Raw genomic sequence first — 17,089 nt, forward strand, 5'->3', positions numbered from 1 at the left:
TATTTCAAATTGCACCAATTGTAAATATCCTTACCTTCATTGTTAAACTGGCAGGATGTGTTTTGGATAGAAAACAGAAGGGGGGTGAGGTCAAAGGTCACGGTGGATAGAAAAGGAATTCACTTGGTAACAGAATAGCCTATTTCATGAAGAAGTATGTCGATGCTTTGAATTTGGCTGCTTAGGAAGAAGATGACTCACTCAGACTTTGTATTATCAGTTGACACGACGCCATTTTGGAAATGTACGTTTTGCATGAAAATGTCAGCCACAAAAGGTTATTTTTAGGAGGCAAATTGAAATTTGAATTGAATGGAATGTGTTTATTGTCAATTTCCATCTGTTTTTATTCCTTCGAGATTTCCGTCTCCTCGTGGTTTTTCTTCGTGGATTCCTCGCCGTGTTTACATTTGACGTCCCGTTAGAAAAGCCCCTCCCTCCCCGACCAATTATTATTCATAGACGTTGGCACGTTCTCCACCTGCCGGGCCGGGCTGGGCCATATCCGCCGCTAACGAGAAGTGAACGTGTGGAAAAATGTGGGTCCGCGGGGAGCGCTTCTCCCGGTAATGGCCTCCGACGTCTGCCTCCACCTGACAGGTGGAATGGACGTGGGAAAGAAAAAAAAAAGTCAAACGTGACGTCGTTAAGCGGACGCGGCGAGCGGGAGAGGAAACCTTGGCGCTCGTCGACACGTCCTAACAAGCCGTCTGGCTTTTCCCCGTTGGTCTCCGCCGCTTCGCTGGGAGATTTATTGGCAATTTGAGGCTCGCCGGGCGAAAGCCATCTTTTGCCTTTCCTCAAAATGTCCATTGATTTCCAACCCCTTCGTGTCGAACAACCCCACACCAAAGTGGTTAGTGCCACCGCACGTCGTCGTCGTCTATTCGTTACCTCGTTTTTTTTTGTACATTTATTTTTTAGCTTGGTCCGCCGCAAAACGATATTTGTGCCTCTCCGTCCTCCCCCGTCCTCCCCCGCCCTCCCCTTCGCCGTCAACCGTCCTAATTCCGGCTGCAACGCTTTCCCCCCGGCGGGAAAATATTGCGTCATTTGTCACGGGCGCTAATTCGACTGGGATAAACCCGCCCCCGGCCGCCGACCAGCCAATGGAAGCGACGGCTAATGTTAGCCCGTGAAAAATGTTGAGAGTGCCGGCCGATGAGGTGGCGAAGCGATACAGTTTGACCCGAGAAATCTGTTTCGGGGAAATGATGAGTTTTGGTTTGTGATAGAATAATGATTAAAAGCTTTAAATCATTATGAGTAATATTTAATCAAAACTGGAAGACATCTTTCAACATAACTGATTACAACTTGCAAGGAGTTACACTTGTGACGCCGTCCCGTCCACAAGGCATTCTGCTTGGGCAGTATCTGATTCATTGTATTTAATCGCAACAAACGGAGAACATCATTATGTAATCAAAACAATTGCCTTAGACCAGGGGTCTCAAACATGCGGCCCGCGGGCCAACTGCGGCCCGCGGGACGATAATTTGCGGCCCCCGTCTTAATATGAAAGATCAATTTTTTTTTTTTTAATTTTTTTTTTTTTTTTTTTTTTACCCCTTTCCCCATGATGGCGCCGTTTAAGTGGCAGCCAGTGGCAGTAGCTCTGTCCACTCATGTTTTTCTTGTTTTACAGCATGTTTTACATGAAAAATTAGAGGGAACATTGACATGCACCTGCTTGTGGCAGGTGTGATACTGGTGTGCCGATAGCGAGCAATGATGATGTCGTGACCGGATGATTCGCCTAAAGACGTTTCGCCGACGGACGTTTGACAGACGGACAGGTCGTACTAGTATGTTAGTTTAATGATTAAATACAAATACTAGTATTTGTATTTAATCATTAAACGCTGTTTTCAGCTGGATTTTACCGAATTTGAGAGCATTTTGAGCCGTTTGGCGAATGGTTTTTTTGCCTCCATCGCGATATCATCCAGTATTTGTATTTAATCATTAAATGCTGTTTTAGGATGGATTTGACCCGATTGCTGTCATTTTACGGCTCGGTTCTGCTACATCTGCCTGCCCAGGAGTGCTTATTCCCGGACTGCCATTGATGGTAGACGAACATTGATTTTTACTATAATTTGGACAACACCGGCGGCGGGCCGGATTAAAAATCCTAACGGGCCGTATATGGCCCGCGGGCCGAGGTTGAAAAACTTGTACACACACGATCCGGCGGGGCGAGCGTTCGAATCCCGTTTCGGCGGAACCTCCGTTCGGCCGAATGAACGTTCGGTGGAACGTCCATTCGGCGACCTGCCCGTCTGTCAAACGTCCGTCGGCGAAACGTCTTTAGGCGAATCATCCGAGTACCGATGATGTCGCTCACACTGGTACTCAGTGCGCTCGGGGAGGTTGTCTTTCTGCTCAGAACAACAAAAAATTAGAGGGAACTTTGGTTCGGAGCTGAATGAACCAATCACGGTGAGGTATACGGCTCTGGAGGGCGGGACATCGGCCGGGCTGTCCAGTGCCTCGCTCACTCACTCATTCATTCCTCCAATCAGCTGGGCGGAGGAGAAGCCGTGAGGCCGATCACTCCGCTCGGCGCGCACACTCCTCCGCTGCTCTCAGCATAGAACTGAATGAGGCGCTATGATCCGTGATCCAGCCTGTGTCAGTGTCTGTAGCCATCTCCGCAATTGAAACGGAGAGCGAAAGTGCACATGCGCCACAAACCCGCGAGACTGAATGTGAAAGATCAACCCGAGACTCATTCCAAGTGGAAAAACATATTACAGAGCCCCAGAGATGTCTCTTTCAAAGCCTGCCGTGAAGAGAAAGGTCGGTGATGAGCACAGACAGTTTCAAGAAAAGTGGGGAGTGCAATATTTCTTTGTTGAACACAGGGGCACCCCGACGTGTCTCATTTACACTGAAAAAGTTGCGGTGCACAAGGAATACAATTTGAAACGTAATTGTACTACGAGACATGCTGTGGAGTACGAAAAATACCAGGGAGATGAGAGAGCCAACCAGGTTGCCAGTCTTAAAACACGTCTTCTGAGGCAACAGGATCTCTTCAAGAAGGCTACCAAAGACAGTAATGCAGCAGTCAAAGCTAGCTACGCCGTTTGTGAGTTGATTGATCCTGTGCTAAGTGATCCCAAATGGCTCATGGACTTGGCTTTTCTTGTTGATATCACACATGAGCTTAATGTACTGAACAAGAAGCTACAAGGCCAGGGGCAACTTGTCAGTGCTGCCTATGACAACGTGAGAGCATTCTGCACTAAACTTGTGTTATGGAAAGCCCAGCTCTCTCAGACAAACCTTTGCCATTTCCCAGCATGCAAGGCTCTCGTGGATGCAGGCACACCATTCAGTGGTGAGAAGTATGTTGAGGCCATTTCGAAGCTACAGGAGGAATTTGATCACAGATTTGCAGACTTCAAGACACACAAAGCCACATTTCAAATTTTTGCGGACCCCTTCTCCTTTGATGTGCAAGATGCCCCTCCTGAGCTTCAAATGGAGCTCATTGACCTGCAGTGCAACTCTGCACTCAAAGCCAAGTTCAGGGAGGTGAGTGGAGAAGCAGACAAGCTTGGGCAATTTTTGAGAGAGTTGACCCCCAGCTTCCCTGAACTTTCCCGAAGGTTCAAGCGGACCATGTGCCTTTTTGGGAGCACATACTTGTGTGAGAAGCTCTTCTCCACCTTGAACTTCAATAAGTCCAAGTACAGGTCCAGACTTACTGATGAGCATCTTCAAGCTCTACTGAGGGTCTCCACTGCTTCCTCCCTCAAGCCAAATGTGACTATGTGAGAAGAAGCGCTGCCAGGTCTCTAGCAGCAAGGAGTAGGCAAAAGAAGCCGTGTTCAGAATATTTCATGTTCAATGTTCCATTCAAGTTCAGAAAGTTAAAGGTTAAAGAGCTGTTAATACAGACATTTGAAACGGAATAAAAATAATTCATTTTCTCTACTTAGCCAGCCAGTGTATATCTACTGTATGCTCATTAGTATTATTTGGTTTTATATTACTGATTGATTTATTTTTTATTCATCTTTAAGTTAATTCATTATTTTTTGTTAAAAAATAAAGGTATTTGATAACGTTGGAATGTTTTATCAGTGCTTTTCTTGTGGAAATCCTGATGCGGCCCAGTCTCACCCAGACTCGGCCTCTAGCGGCCCCCAGGTAAATTGAGTTCGAGACCCCTGCCTTAGACAGTAGAATAACACCCTAGAAGGTTAAAAAACAACTGTGTAAGAATTGCAGAAGTAAGCATAAAAGTTTGAACCGACACCCAAACAATGGTGTAAGGAATTGCATAATATTTTCCATTAAAAGGTAAACAAAGCATTCTAAGGTAAACAAAGCAGCCGTATTTTTAAACAATAATGCGATTATTGCCATCTGCTGCCAGAGTCCAGTCCAAACACAGTTTGTGTCTTGCCGAAAAAGCGCAAAGTCCTGAAAACAATGAAGTGTCCTCGAGCTGTGGGGTGGAAAGTGTCCGTGGTCCCAACATAAATCATGAATTAATTTATAGCCTTATTACTTATTAAAAATGCTTACAAAACATATAGAAACATCCCATAATAAATCCAACAGTTTGTTTTGACTGGAATTGAAATGTTGCAGTTGTTGTTGTTGTTGTTGTTGACAGAAATAACGTAGCTAGCTAGCTAGCTATTCATGAAGCCTCCTTTTCCCTTCAATGAGCTAATGTGATAGCGTTCAAAGATGGCCAACGTCTTGTTTTTGGAATGCCTCCCTTTCCGATTCCAGCGACTGACTTTCTTCCTTCTTTCTTCCTTCCTTCCAGGGAATGTGACCGTTGACAAATACAATTACGCACGCCCACGGCGGGCGATCGGACGGCGCATCCCACACGAGACGCGTCGGTCCCCCGCCGCCGACCATCCCGGCGGAGCCAGGCACTTGAGGTAAGGCGACGCTAGCGCCGTTAGCCGGCCACACGTGTCGCTCTTTTCATCCTTGTGCCGTCAATTGAAATGAGTTGATCCCCGGTAGACGTCCAATCCCTTCCATCTTGTCATATGCTAAATATAGCCACTCGACACCGACTCCAATCCTGAGCAAAACGAAAAAAACCCTCCTTTTGGAATACCTTTTGGAGAGTATCTTGACTTATCGCCCCCCTGCTGTCTTTTTCAACTAGGGATCGACTTAAAAAGGAGCCAATGAATGAATGAATGAAAAGCCAGGCGTAAAATGTTGTCCATTCTCGCTAAGCTCCCGCACGGGGCCCAACATCGATGGCGATCTTAAACGGCCAGCCTCGGGCGCCTTATTTGGTGTCGGCGTTCCATTCTCCGCCCGCCTTTTGTCTCGGGCTCGCCGTTCCCGTCGGGCCGTGCGGATTAGCGCGAGGAGCTAATGAAATGTAATTAGCTCCCACTTCCGATAAGAATCGATCGTCTCGCCGTGCCCCGGAGGACCTCCCGTCGCTCCGTCCGTCCGTCCGTCTGACTTTTTCTCCCCCCGCGGAGGCGCCCGGCTAGCACGACGCGTAGCACAACCCCCCCTCCCCCCTTCCGGGGGGGGGAGGGGATTTATTTCCCCAGCGGTTTCCACGACGATGGCGATAGCATTGACAGGTCTCGGCGGGCCCGAGTCAGATCTGTCCGATGCGTCCTCGGCCGGCCGGAATGAGATTTCTTATCGAAGGAGGCGGATTAGCCGCGTGCCGGAGCACCGGCTAACGAGCTTTGGCCTCGCCGACCGTGACTTTTTGGCTCGTGCTGGGAAAAGCTGGCGAGTAGCCAGACTCTTTCACCCGGCGGAGCTTGTACTTTTTAGCAAAAATGGGTTGGCTGGCTTCCTTCGCCGCGCCGAGAAATTCCTCCCCCAAAAGTTTTGATGGGACGCGCGGCATTGCCGAGCGTACGTCTGGCTTATGTTGTTTGTCTTTGAAAGGCTGCGAGCCATTGGCTGCACTGTTTCCGCGGCAACCAGCAGATGAAGTTTTCCTCCCGGCGGCTCCATAATGCCGACTTCCCCATTGATTTTCCGCCGGTCCCGCTTCCAACCTCCCGTACCTTTCCTTCCCATCTCCTTGTCACTTCCGGCCGGGGCTCCCACCGATTGGCATTTGGACGGGGTGGACACGTGGACGGACTTGTCGGCTTTCTTCGAAACCCGTCGCTAACGAGATGGCCGTTATTTTGACGCGCGTCATCCATATTTGATGCGGGCGAGCTTTAAAGAGCGCCACGGCTGGGCCCGTTCTGCTAATGATTGACATTTCCCCTTTAATGAAGGTTCCCACGCCTTTTGTCTCCGCCGATCGTTTTCACGCCTGCCACGAGCCCCGCCCACGAGCGGCCATCTGCCACTTGACTTTTGTGGCATCGGTTTGTCGGAAAGTTGAAACGGCGGCATTCTCGTGCGGGCGGACTTTTTCCGACGGACCCTAAGTGGCACCGAGCTGACGTGCTAAAATGAAATGCGCGAACGGAAGCCACGCCCCTTGCAGTTCGTCTCCTTCCATCTTCTATTTGTTTATGATTGGACGCCGCCGCCACCGCCGAGTGGATTGTTTGTCTCTCCGTCTCTGGCTGGCTCGCCCATCTGTTTCTCGGGCTCGGCGCCCCGTCCCGCCGTGGCCACCTGTCACGTCGGTCGCGTCCAACTGTCGCGCGCTGGCTTTGGTGCTAAAATGACAAAAGACGGCGGTGGGCAAAGTAGAAAAAGAAGCCACGGCGCGCCGCGAGGAAAAAATCCCTCCAATTGAAGCGCTCGATTTCAGGACGTTCAGGGATTGGCTGGCCCCCGATTTCGGCTTTGGAGTCAGTGTGCTGGACTCCAGTTTTGCACCGATCTAGACGCAATGAAATACTCTATGGATGTAGTCATATCATGGATTTGGCCTCCCATAGTGCATTAGTATGTCGCAAAGTCCAAAGTTGTAAAATGCAAAGCTCCTCCCAATGTGTGGATTCAGCAAAGGCTTGTTATTGTTTTGTTTTTGCAAAGAGCGCTCGCGTACAGAACAAAAGAATCTTGGGCTAATTGTGAGGGGGGAAATGCACTGCTGTGCAATATGCTTGAAGATTTTATGGTCGCCATTCATTTTAATTAGGGTTGGTTTTTTTCTTCTTCTTCTTCTTCACAACGAGCTGGTGATATTGCGATTTGGCCTTCCAAAAAATGCACTTTGTGGGAAGAAGAGAAATTGGATTGTTTATCCATCCGCACACCAGCGACCGGTTAGTAAAAGGGAGAGACTCGTAGATCACCAAACTGTCGTGTGCGGTCGATTGGTCGCTGGTCTTTTGGTCGCTGTCTTTTGGTCGCCGGTCTTTTGGTCGCCCAGACCGCGTCAACGGGCGACCAAAAGACCAGCGACCAAAAGACCGGCGACCAATCGACCGTGTACCCCAAACTGTGGCTTCGTTCATTTAGCTTTTCACTGACCCTTGTGGCTGGGAGGTATTGATTCAGAGGAGCATAAAGGGCTATTCCCTTTCCCTTTCCCTTTCCCTTTCCCTGTCCCTGTCCCGTCCCGCCCCGCTCAGACAAAAATGAATTCTGGCAAATGAAGAGAGTCCACTTGAAATGTCCGGCGCCTGATTAACACGTGGATTAGCATAATGGCTAGTGAGCGCCAACGTCTGACAAGTTTTCACTTTGAAAAGTTTTGTAGCCTTCTTTGGAAAGCCCGCAGAATCCGATTGGCAGATTGATGGAAATGGCCTCCTTTGTCATTTTCCTTCACGTAGCTCTTTTCCACCAACTTGAAGCCGTGGCCTTGATGGCGCGCGCGTCCGACGGGTGCTAATGCGCTAATACATCTGGGCGCAAATGGCGGCCGAGCTCAAACGCGATTACGGCGTTCCCGGCTGCGGGCGACGGGGAAATTCATCGGCGCCGTCTCATTAGCTCTTTCTCCCGTCTCACCTTGGCCCGCCCTCGGCGCGGGAATATTAGCTTTAGCGGCTAGCCCCCCGCGACGGGGCGGGTCCAGTTTCGCGAGGGCCCCGCCGGGGGGCTCTCGGGTTGTTTATTGCGCCGCTCTAATTGGATCATCTTCCCCGCTAACCCGCTTACGCCTGTCACGTTAGCCTCCGTGCTAAGCCAGATGGAGGCTAGCTCCAAACATTCACGTGTGTAATCAAGTTCCTATTGGAGTCCAAAGGTAAATGTTTGCAGTGGGCGCACGTCAATGTGCCACTGTATCGGACGGGATTGATTCATGCCTCAATTCCCACCGTTTCCCATTTAAAAAAAGAAACAACAACAACAAAAATGGCCTAAATTAGCCATGCAAAGTTAAAGCACCCCTGACGCGTTCTCGACCTAGCCATGAAATGTGTTCAAACATAGAGACGTAAAAAAAAAAGATGTAATTAGAGCTTTTCCACACAGTTTAAAAATGTTGCAAGCTAATGTTCTCTGTGGTGCAGTTGTTTCCGCTTTTATTGTCCAAAAAAAGTACTAAAAAAAACAATGGAGCCCCTTGACACACCGAATATTTGGTCAAATGCCTATTCTAGGAATAACGACCAACAAAGGCATTTCAATTTTTGATTGGACGTGGAATTGGACACGTGGTCACGGCGCTCTGGAAAGTAAATAAGCATCTTCGAGCTGCTTTTTCTTGGAGTCTACCTGCGCCGTGGAAGATTAAAAGCAGGGCTTCTAGTCGTCGAAAAAGCGGCGGCGGCGGCGCGTGAGACTCCGCCAACGATTGCATTCCCAGTGTCCAAAAAATCAAAGACTTATTGAAAGTCTCTCCGCCAGAAATATGGCAGTACTATTTGGCCTTCTAACGAAGCCAGTTCCAGGCGGGCTGCGCTTAAAGCTTTTTAGCGCTCTGCTTGGGCAAATCTTCTGGCAATAGCAAATTTAGCGTGCTGCCCGAATCCATTTTTTTGGGGGCACGATCTGGACGGATCGGTTGGAAGCGGCACCGCCGAGGGATGCTAAAGTGAGCGTAAAGTGCCTTCAATTCACCTCCTCCGAGCTGGAATTGCCGCGTCGGTCCAAGGACCGCTCTTGTTTCTTTTTTCCAGGGAGGCCCGGCTGGCCACCCTCCCCCGTCCGTCCGTCATCTAATGTAGTGTCGGGGTCGGATGTTTATTAGCCCAGGCGCAGAAGCCAGCCAGTGCATTAGCGGCGGCGTATTCCCGCTTCCGCTCGCCGCCTCCGAAATCAAATTATCCGCTCGGCCGAGTGAAAGCGCTTCAAGGCCGAGACGCTTTGCCGTCGGAAAAGCTTCCCGATGCGTTCGGCGGCGGCGGCGGTCGGACGCTTGGCGTGGACAATTAAAAATTCAAAATCGCCAATTCAAAAGAATGCTAATGGCTTCCGTCCATTGAGCCGCGGACTCGCGTTGAATCCCGTCCTCAAATGTGCTGTACTTTAGCGTCTCCGCGCTCGCCTCTTTAAATTGTGTCTGCTTGAAATTGCCCCCCAAAAAGTTTTTCCGTCTGTCTTTTAGTCAATTTTGATGTCCATGATATCGTCGCTCACCGAGCTAACGAAGCTCACGAAGCTAGGAACGCAAAGACCGCCACGGGACGGTGCTTTTCTACCCAGTTAATTACAAATCTAACTTTTGGCAGGTTGGCACGCTTTCATTGTTTTATTCAAACCCGTAAGTAAGTGATCACTCGTGACCTCGTATACAGATAAATGCTTTTATGTTATAGTTCTTTAAAATCGCCGTGCGCCACTCTAAATCCTGAGCGACAAACAACCATCAAAAATGATCAACCACATGACTAGAAGCACCAAAAAATGATCAACTACGGTCAAATTGCGGAACTCATAAGGACAAAATCATATTAAGTTACATTTTAAATGGGAAAATTAAAGCAATTTTTAAACAGGAGATGAAATTTTAAGCAGCAAAAGTGCTGGTTAAAGTCCAAGTCCAACAAGTCCAACAAGACCCTGGAGGTCAAAGATGTCCAGTTACACCTGGAGCGTCAATGGAACATGTGGATCCCAGGTTATGGCTCAGACGACATACGGCCCTTTAAGAAGGCGTGCACCAATAAGTAGCAAAACTCAAATGTCCTTACGTTAAACTCACCTTGTCGCAAACGACAGATCTGGTTTTTCACCGAGCGACAAAAGGCTCCCTTCGGAACCAATTGTACGGACGGCGACGTCGACGGCGAGCGGGAGGGAGGGAGGAAAGGTTTCCTCGCCGCGGCCGTATCCGATCCATAGTTTGCGCGGCGTGCCTTACCGTGGCACCTCGGCGGCTGTATTTTTCCCCCCCCTACGGCGGGCGGGCCGCGCGGGTGGTTAAAACGCGGCGCCGCACGACCACTTAGGAATATGGATCGGACGCATAAAAGGGTAAAAGGGCAACGCCACGCAATCAATTATTTTCAGGCGCTTAACGGCCCTCCGAGGGTCCTCGACACGCCCACGCAGTCGATGGCGGGGTGCCGTAATGGCCGCCGCGCATTCTTCTTCTTCTTTGTGGCACTCAGGGTGACATTTAGCCACAGATCAACAACAAGAAGGGGAAAAATAAGATCCCATTTTATGGATCAGCGCCGCGCCACGCGCTAGGCTAGCTGCGATGTCCGTCCGGGCGTCGTAGTCAATATTAAAATTGGCCTTGTCTGCTGAAATAGATAGATTGGATGTACATAGCCTGCTGTGCTTTTGGTGACCAATCTGGAACGGCGCATCCTTTGCTGTCATTTTCCCCTTTTTTGCTATTCTTACATTAGCCGCCTTTTATAGGCTCGTTTGGTGACGTCCCCATTTTGGGTCTGGTGAATGATGCGGTCTAAAAGATATTCTTTGGCCGCATAATCTTGCTTTTGAGCCGTTCTGGAGCTATTCAGCCATTTGGAGCAAAAAATGGCAAAAATTGGCAGTTATCTGGCACAAATAAAAAAGAGCAATTGTTCAGCGCTTCCCTCTCGCGGGGTGCCGGAGCCCGAGGCCTCCCTGGGCTGTGGGAATCCATCCCACATCCCACGCTCGCTAGGCTAAGGAACCGCTTGCGTCGATGCGACACATTTTTAAATGGCCCAATAAAAAAAAAAAGAGTCATTTGAAGTGCGACTAAAGGAAAAGTTTGACGGGCCATCACCTCGCCGCTTCCCGTCGGCCTCGCCGGTCGATTCCGCTCGCCGTCGGCCCCGGCTGATCCGATCGGACGGCCGTCGACACGTTCCGCGTCCGCTCGACTTGAGCGGATTGCGCTCTGGCCTCTGACGGCCCGTCGCCGCCAATCAACGTCTCGGCGGCCGGGGCTCGCCGTTCCGCCGGCGAGCGCGTCGCCACGTTTTAGAGCCGCTTTGCGTTTGCGTTTGGGGGGGGGGGTGTCTTTCGCCGTGGTGGCTCCGTCCGTCTCAGTTTGCTGTTGTAAATTTGGAAGCACTAGCCTTCTTTTTTTTGCTTTGTATTGGTCTTGACAATGGAGAGGAAGCTCAAATTTGTGGGAATTGGAGAAGCTGAATGTGGAGGAGGAGGAGGAGGAGGAGGAGGAGGAGGAGGAGGAGGAGGAGGAGGAGGAAGAAGAAGAAGAGGGAGAAGGACATGTCAAGTTGGGACAAATGAGGACGGGGCGAGACAGGCATCGGATGGCTGAATGAAGCCCAGAAAAGAGAAGGCGAGGGAAGACGAGCGCGGGGGAGGCTGCTAGGAAGGGCTGCTGCCTGCTGCCTGCCTGCCTGCTTTCCTGCCTGCTTTCCTGCCTGCTTTCCTGCCTGCCTGACTGGCTGTTATTGTGCGAGCAGACAAGTGATGGCACAATCCGGCCGCCATGTGTCACTTTGGAACAATCAGGAATGACGGCTCAGGTGGGCTTGGCGATAGGGGGGGGGCAGTGGGTCTTTTGCTTCTTGGCGCTAGCACTGTTGGTTGGCCTTTCCTGTCAGTGCCTCCAACATTTGTTGGGGAGCGATCCTCATGAAAAATCATCTGGCAATCTTCGGCTTGCCACTCATTTTTTGACGCCGCCGTCGTCCTCCGGAGACATTTGGCCAAATCAAGAAAGGAATTTGTCAAAGAAAAAACTCTTTAATATGGACCTACTTTTTTCAATTGAATTCTAGCCAGTTTCAATGAAAAATGACATATACTATCGACTTTTTTTTCCCCCCGGCCAATTTGCCTGGAATTTCCCCGACCGTGGTCCACGTGGAGCGCCCAAAACAAGGCGCCGGCCGCGCTCCTCTCCGTCCCATCTGGACATGAACTTTGCACTGGGCAGCTGGCGCCCGCCCGCCCACCCTCCCGCCGGGCTTCTCCTATTGACTCCTCGCTTATTGCTTGCGCTAATTGCTATTTGCGTAGCTTTATTAGCGGGTCTCGGCTGCCAGCGTGACATTTGCCTCTTCCAACTTGGTGTTTTTTTTTATTTTTAGAACAGGCGGGAGACGTGAAATGAGACGCCACCTGAAGCAAATGGTGCCAGAAAAGCAACAAGTAGAAAAGAGCAAAGCAAATGAATATTTGCTCAGACTTAAAAATAGGCGAACGTCGTCGGCGTCAAGAGAAACTGTTTCTTAGCGGCCCACTTTGGCCTCTGTGAAAATGTCATTGCGCTTGCCCTGTTATTACCTCCCGGACAAAGTGGACTCTCGCCCGCCGGTTGCTCCGCCCATTCGCTCTGCGTCTGTCCGTCCCTTCCACCACTAAAAATACCATGCGTCATATAGTCGTGAAAATACGGTACCTCTATTGATCTGTGTTTGCCAAGTGAGCCAAAAAGCACCCTCGTCCAATCCCACGGGCTAGCAAGTGCCTCCGTCCAGCTTTAGCGCTCATCCTACCAAATGGTCATTCTCCAATTTGGCCTCAAATTTGACCAACCGGCGAGAACTTAGCAGGAAGCACGAGTCACTTCTAAAGTTGAGGCCGTGAGGCTTCTCTGATTAGCTAGCCTAGCTAGCGACCCTTAGTACTTTAGCTGCGAGGTTTGCAGTTTCCCTTAGCTCCAATAGTGGATCCCGTCAATGTAACCCCTGGCGCATTCTTCGTGCGGGAGGGAGGGAGGGAGGGAGGCAGGCTTTGAAATTGCTTTGGTGTTTCTCCAAAACAAATGACTCCGGCGCCCCAGCGTACGCCGGAGTCCCAAAGCTAGCAGACGTGCCACGGTGACATCGCCAAAAAAAGCCGAGCTGCACAAATTGAATTTCCACCCCCGCCCGCGTGCCACCGATCCCCCTTCCGTTTCCCATATCTAAGTGGGCGGAACTTTTGCCAAAGGTCAAGCCGGGCCACGCCATATCGCCCCTCGCCACCTTTTCTGGGCACGGCAAAAGAAAAAAAAGCTCTGTTGTGTTTCCCGGTGCCGAGCGAGAACGTACCGTTAGCTACACGCTAGCTGGTGAGTGGCGCCGCCATTTGTTCGCCTCTTCCTGCCAGTCGGGGGCGCTCCAAGGGGCACAAACAATTGAAACCTAAGTAAGTGGGAGCCCCCCCACCCTCCAAAAAAGCCTTCATTTTGCTTTGTTGCACAAGCGTGTCTATTTCCCGCCCACCGCGCTGCCCCGCGGTGTCGCCGCCGCCATGATTGATACGCCGGGTATAGTGTGAGCGAGCCAGATTCATGCATAAAAGATGAGGACACTTTATTGTTTTTTTTTCTCTTTTTTCCCGTGGGCCGCGGGGGAGCGCGCCACTTAGGGTTTCACGCGTGGAGCCGGGCCGGGGACCCCCCCTGAGAGGCGCCCCGGACCCCGTCGGGCGGGTGGCGCCCGTGATTGACGACGCTGACCCAGGGTGGTTAATTGATCTTTTCAAATGATGATTAGGAATGTGATCATGTGCTTAATGAGCCTTTGATTTGCGACGGTGTTCGTAAATGACAAAAGACGGGAAGCCATGCTACGCGGGGTGGAAATTCCATTTCTGTCTGTTTTTTTTTTTTTAGTTCTGTTGCCACATCATATTTTTGCGATTCCGAGTCACCTGACAAAAGCATCCAGCGAGGGTTGTTAGCCCAAACCTGTTTTTTCAGTTGCGCGAAATATGATGGCAAAGAAATCTCTTTTTTTCCAAGACAATTGATGTGATCACGTGCGAGCTTGTTCTCCACCCGACCGACGTTGGTGCTACGTAACTAAGCAGCTGTAACGGGCACGTGAATCACACGGAATCACCCGCCAGTCATCGTCACGGAAGCGCCGAGCGTTTATGTTGCACGCGGGACGGGAATTGAGAGGCGCTTTAAGACAGGAAATGGATCCGGCGGAGGCAGGAAGAATCCCGCCGCCTTCATTAGCGCGCTCTGGGTCGGCGTGCTGGCCGCCGACTTAGCGCTGATCCGCGGGTCCCCGGCCTCCCGCGGCGCCTCCCTGAGCCCCCGAGAAGCCCCCCAGAAGCCCCTAGCCCCCCTCGCTCCCATCGCCCACATCCCGCCCGCCATCGATCGAGCGCTTGGGCGCCGCTCGATGTTCCTCATTGATCCTCTTTGATTCTTTTGTTTGCTTTGGCCGGGCCGCCACTAATTGGTCCATTCTGCGGCGGCAAGATGGACTACGTGGCCTAATATGGCCGACGTCTCCGGCTCCCCGGAGGAGAAAACAAATTAAAGTCAGCTTTTCCTCTTCTTCCTCCTTTGCTTCTCCTCCTCCTCGCGCTCCGACGCCGATGTCGCTGCCATTAAGCCCCCCCCCCCCCCCTTCCCCTTTCCTCCTCCAGCCGCTCATAAATTGCGTGAAGAAATCATTATTTTCTCATAAACGGCGCAATATTGCTCTCATCGAGCGGTGCCTCACGTTCCGGAGCTTTATGAGACGGCGGCGCCGTTTGCGGCGTCACGTGACCGAGGGCCGATTAGCCGCCCCGGCCCTAACGACACCTGTATCGCCGTTTCATTAAAATGGCCGCCCGTTCCATTGGAACCCGTTGTAGAGCCAGAGAAAAAAAATGCGAGCGGCGTACGGAGGTCACGAGCTAATGGCGCGTCGCGCCTCGGGGTTGCCAGATCGCAAAGAGCGCCAACCAATCGCACCGTCAACAGAAGCTGCGCACAAAAAACATTCTTCGTATTTTGAGCTACGATTGTGACGCCCGTGTGGGTGACGGTGGCCGTTGTTTTTGTGTGGTTGCCAACCGTTACACGAGCTAGCGTACGCCGAGCCATCCCGCCGCCAGTCTTGCATAGCAACAGCTGAAATTTGCGCGGCGGCGACGGCCGGCTCGTTTGGAGGTCCGCTCACGGGCGCGCTGCCGATTAAGAGTTAGCGTGCCGGGCGGGAACGGAGTTTGGCAACGGTTGGCTTTTACGGCGACGTCCCGCGGGGGAAGCCCGGGCCCATTAGCGCTAATGAAAGCCACTAGAGTTGCTTACTCGGAGATTCCCGCCGCTTCCTTGCTAACGGCGGCGGGAAAGTTTGGCCCGCGCCAGCAAATTGCCCGCCGGCGTTTCCGGGAGTTGTCCGTCTTTGTTCCGAAATGATCCCGGTACAAGCCAACGGATTTGTACTTTTATTGCTCCTTTTAGATTCCGATCGAAAGTTCCCTCAAGTCGACGGCCCATCTCGAGCGAGCGGGAGGGTCGGCAGCAATGTTCCCTCTAAGCTGCGCGTGTGCGCAATTGCGCACTACTCTCGTCTTCTCTGTGCACAGCAAATCATATGGAGCGCACAAAATAAAATCCCTTTTTTATTTTATTTTTTTAGCTGTGAGGCTGACGCTCGAACCACTCATCTGCCGGACCGCTCATTTATAGATATTAATCATTACATTTTATTATTACTAAATCATTTATGTGTAGCAGACCTGCACCTGCTTATGGCAGGTGTGATACTGGTGTGTGGCCATAGCGAGCAATGATGATGTTGCTCACACCAGTACTCAGTGTGCTCAGGAAGGTTGTCTTTCTGCCCAGACAAACTAAAAATTAGAGGGAACATTGGTCGGCAGTGCCAGTGGTTTGGACGTCAACTAGCGATCAACTCATTTCAACAATCTGAATTGAGTTCATAAGCGGCCCGCCACCGGGTGTCTGTCACCGTCAACGCGGGAACGACTTTAAAAAGAAAATCTGGCCAGTCTTTTATTGTGGACCATCTCACAAGTGGAACCCTGAAAAAAAAGCGAGAAAAGCGGTTTGTAATGTGACTTTTGGTGTTGCCGCGTGAAAAACGGCGTCGGGCACTTCACTTTCCCGCCCGTCTAATTCACCAGACGATTTTTCCCCACACGTATTGGCACATTAGCATTCGGCGCGGGGCGGGCGAGCGAGCGAGGGGGCCAGCGAGTCCGTCCGTCTCCGCGCGGCGAGGCCTCGCCAATAAGTGCAAAAAGCGCAGAGGTGGAAAAATGAGAAGAGATAGCCGCTGATGAAAAAGCAGAGTAGAGTAGACGGCGGCGGCGGCGGGGTGGCCGCCATTAGCCGTCGGAGGCTCGGTGGCGCCCATCCGCGACGCGCGGCGCAGACGTTCCGATCGGCTGCCTCCGATCCCCGCCGGCTGCCTCCTAAGCGGCTCCCCTCCCGGATTTTTGGACGCTTTGCCTTTCCGATCCGGATTTATACCGTTGAACGGAAAAGACCGCTGGCCTTTTTCCCCAAAAAGTGGCGTGCGTTTCCCAGAGAGACGACAATTGGATTCATCATTGTAGAGAAGGCGAGCGTTGCCCAGCCCTCGTTATTCCACAAAAGAAACGATCGGTCGCCGTCAGTTTTGAACGTGTTGGCGTTGGATCACCGTCAACAAAGGCATGTAGAAAACCTTTGTCCGTTCATAAAGTGTGCCAAGTCACTCGGTGGCCACTAGGGGCACTTGTAAACCAGCACCTTGGTGAGGAAAGCTTGCCACGCTTCTGGCGCGAGGTGCCCTTGGAAAGAGTGGAGGGAAAACTTGAAAAGGCTGGAAAGCGAGGCACATCCAATGCATCGGTCACCATGATTTACGGACGGCCTTTGGTCTTGAGGGTTCCTTTGCTTTTCATTGGCTCTTTTCTCTCGCTCATTCTCATGCGCTCCTTTCCCTTCACCTGACCTAAATACTTGTCGTTCACCCTCTCAAACGTCCGTCGGCCAAACGTCTTTAGGCGAATCATCCGGTCACGCCTAAAAATAAAAATAAAATAACCAAAAAGCAAGCATATGTAGCCAGGTTAGCCAGGCTATAAGCTAATGTTTACTATCCCTAATCCCAAAAATGTA

The 17,089-nt window shown here is 51.1% G+C and overlaps 1 protein-coding gene across 2 annotated transcripts in view; it reads left to right on the forward strand.

Annotated features, from left to right (window-relative positions):
• Positions 1-17,089, forward strand: part of LOC144068714 (CUGBP Elav-like family member 2) — a 98,701-nt gene that overhangs the window by 24,524 nt on the left and 57,088 nt on the right. For both annotated transcript variants that reach the window (XM_077593426.1, XM_077593427.1), the window contains one exon: positions 4,796-4,916. The gene's annotated coding sequence lies outside the window, so the exon portion shown is untranslated. The remainder of the gene's footprint in view (positions 1-4,795; positions 4,917-17,089) is intronic.

This window comes from Stigmatopora argus, chromosome 23 (genome assembly GCF_051989625.1).
Source record: "Stigmatopora argus isolate UIUO_Sarg chromosome 23, RoL_Sarg_1.0, whole genome shotgun sequence".
NCBI classification, from domain to species: Eukaryota; Metazoa; Chordata; class Actinopteri; order Syngnathiformes; family Syngnathidae; genus Stigmatopora; species Stigmatopora argus.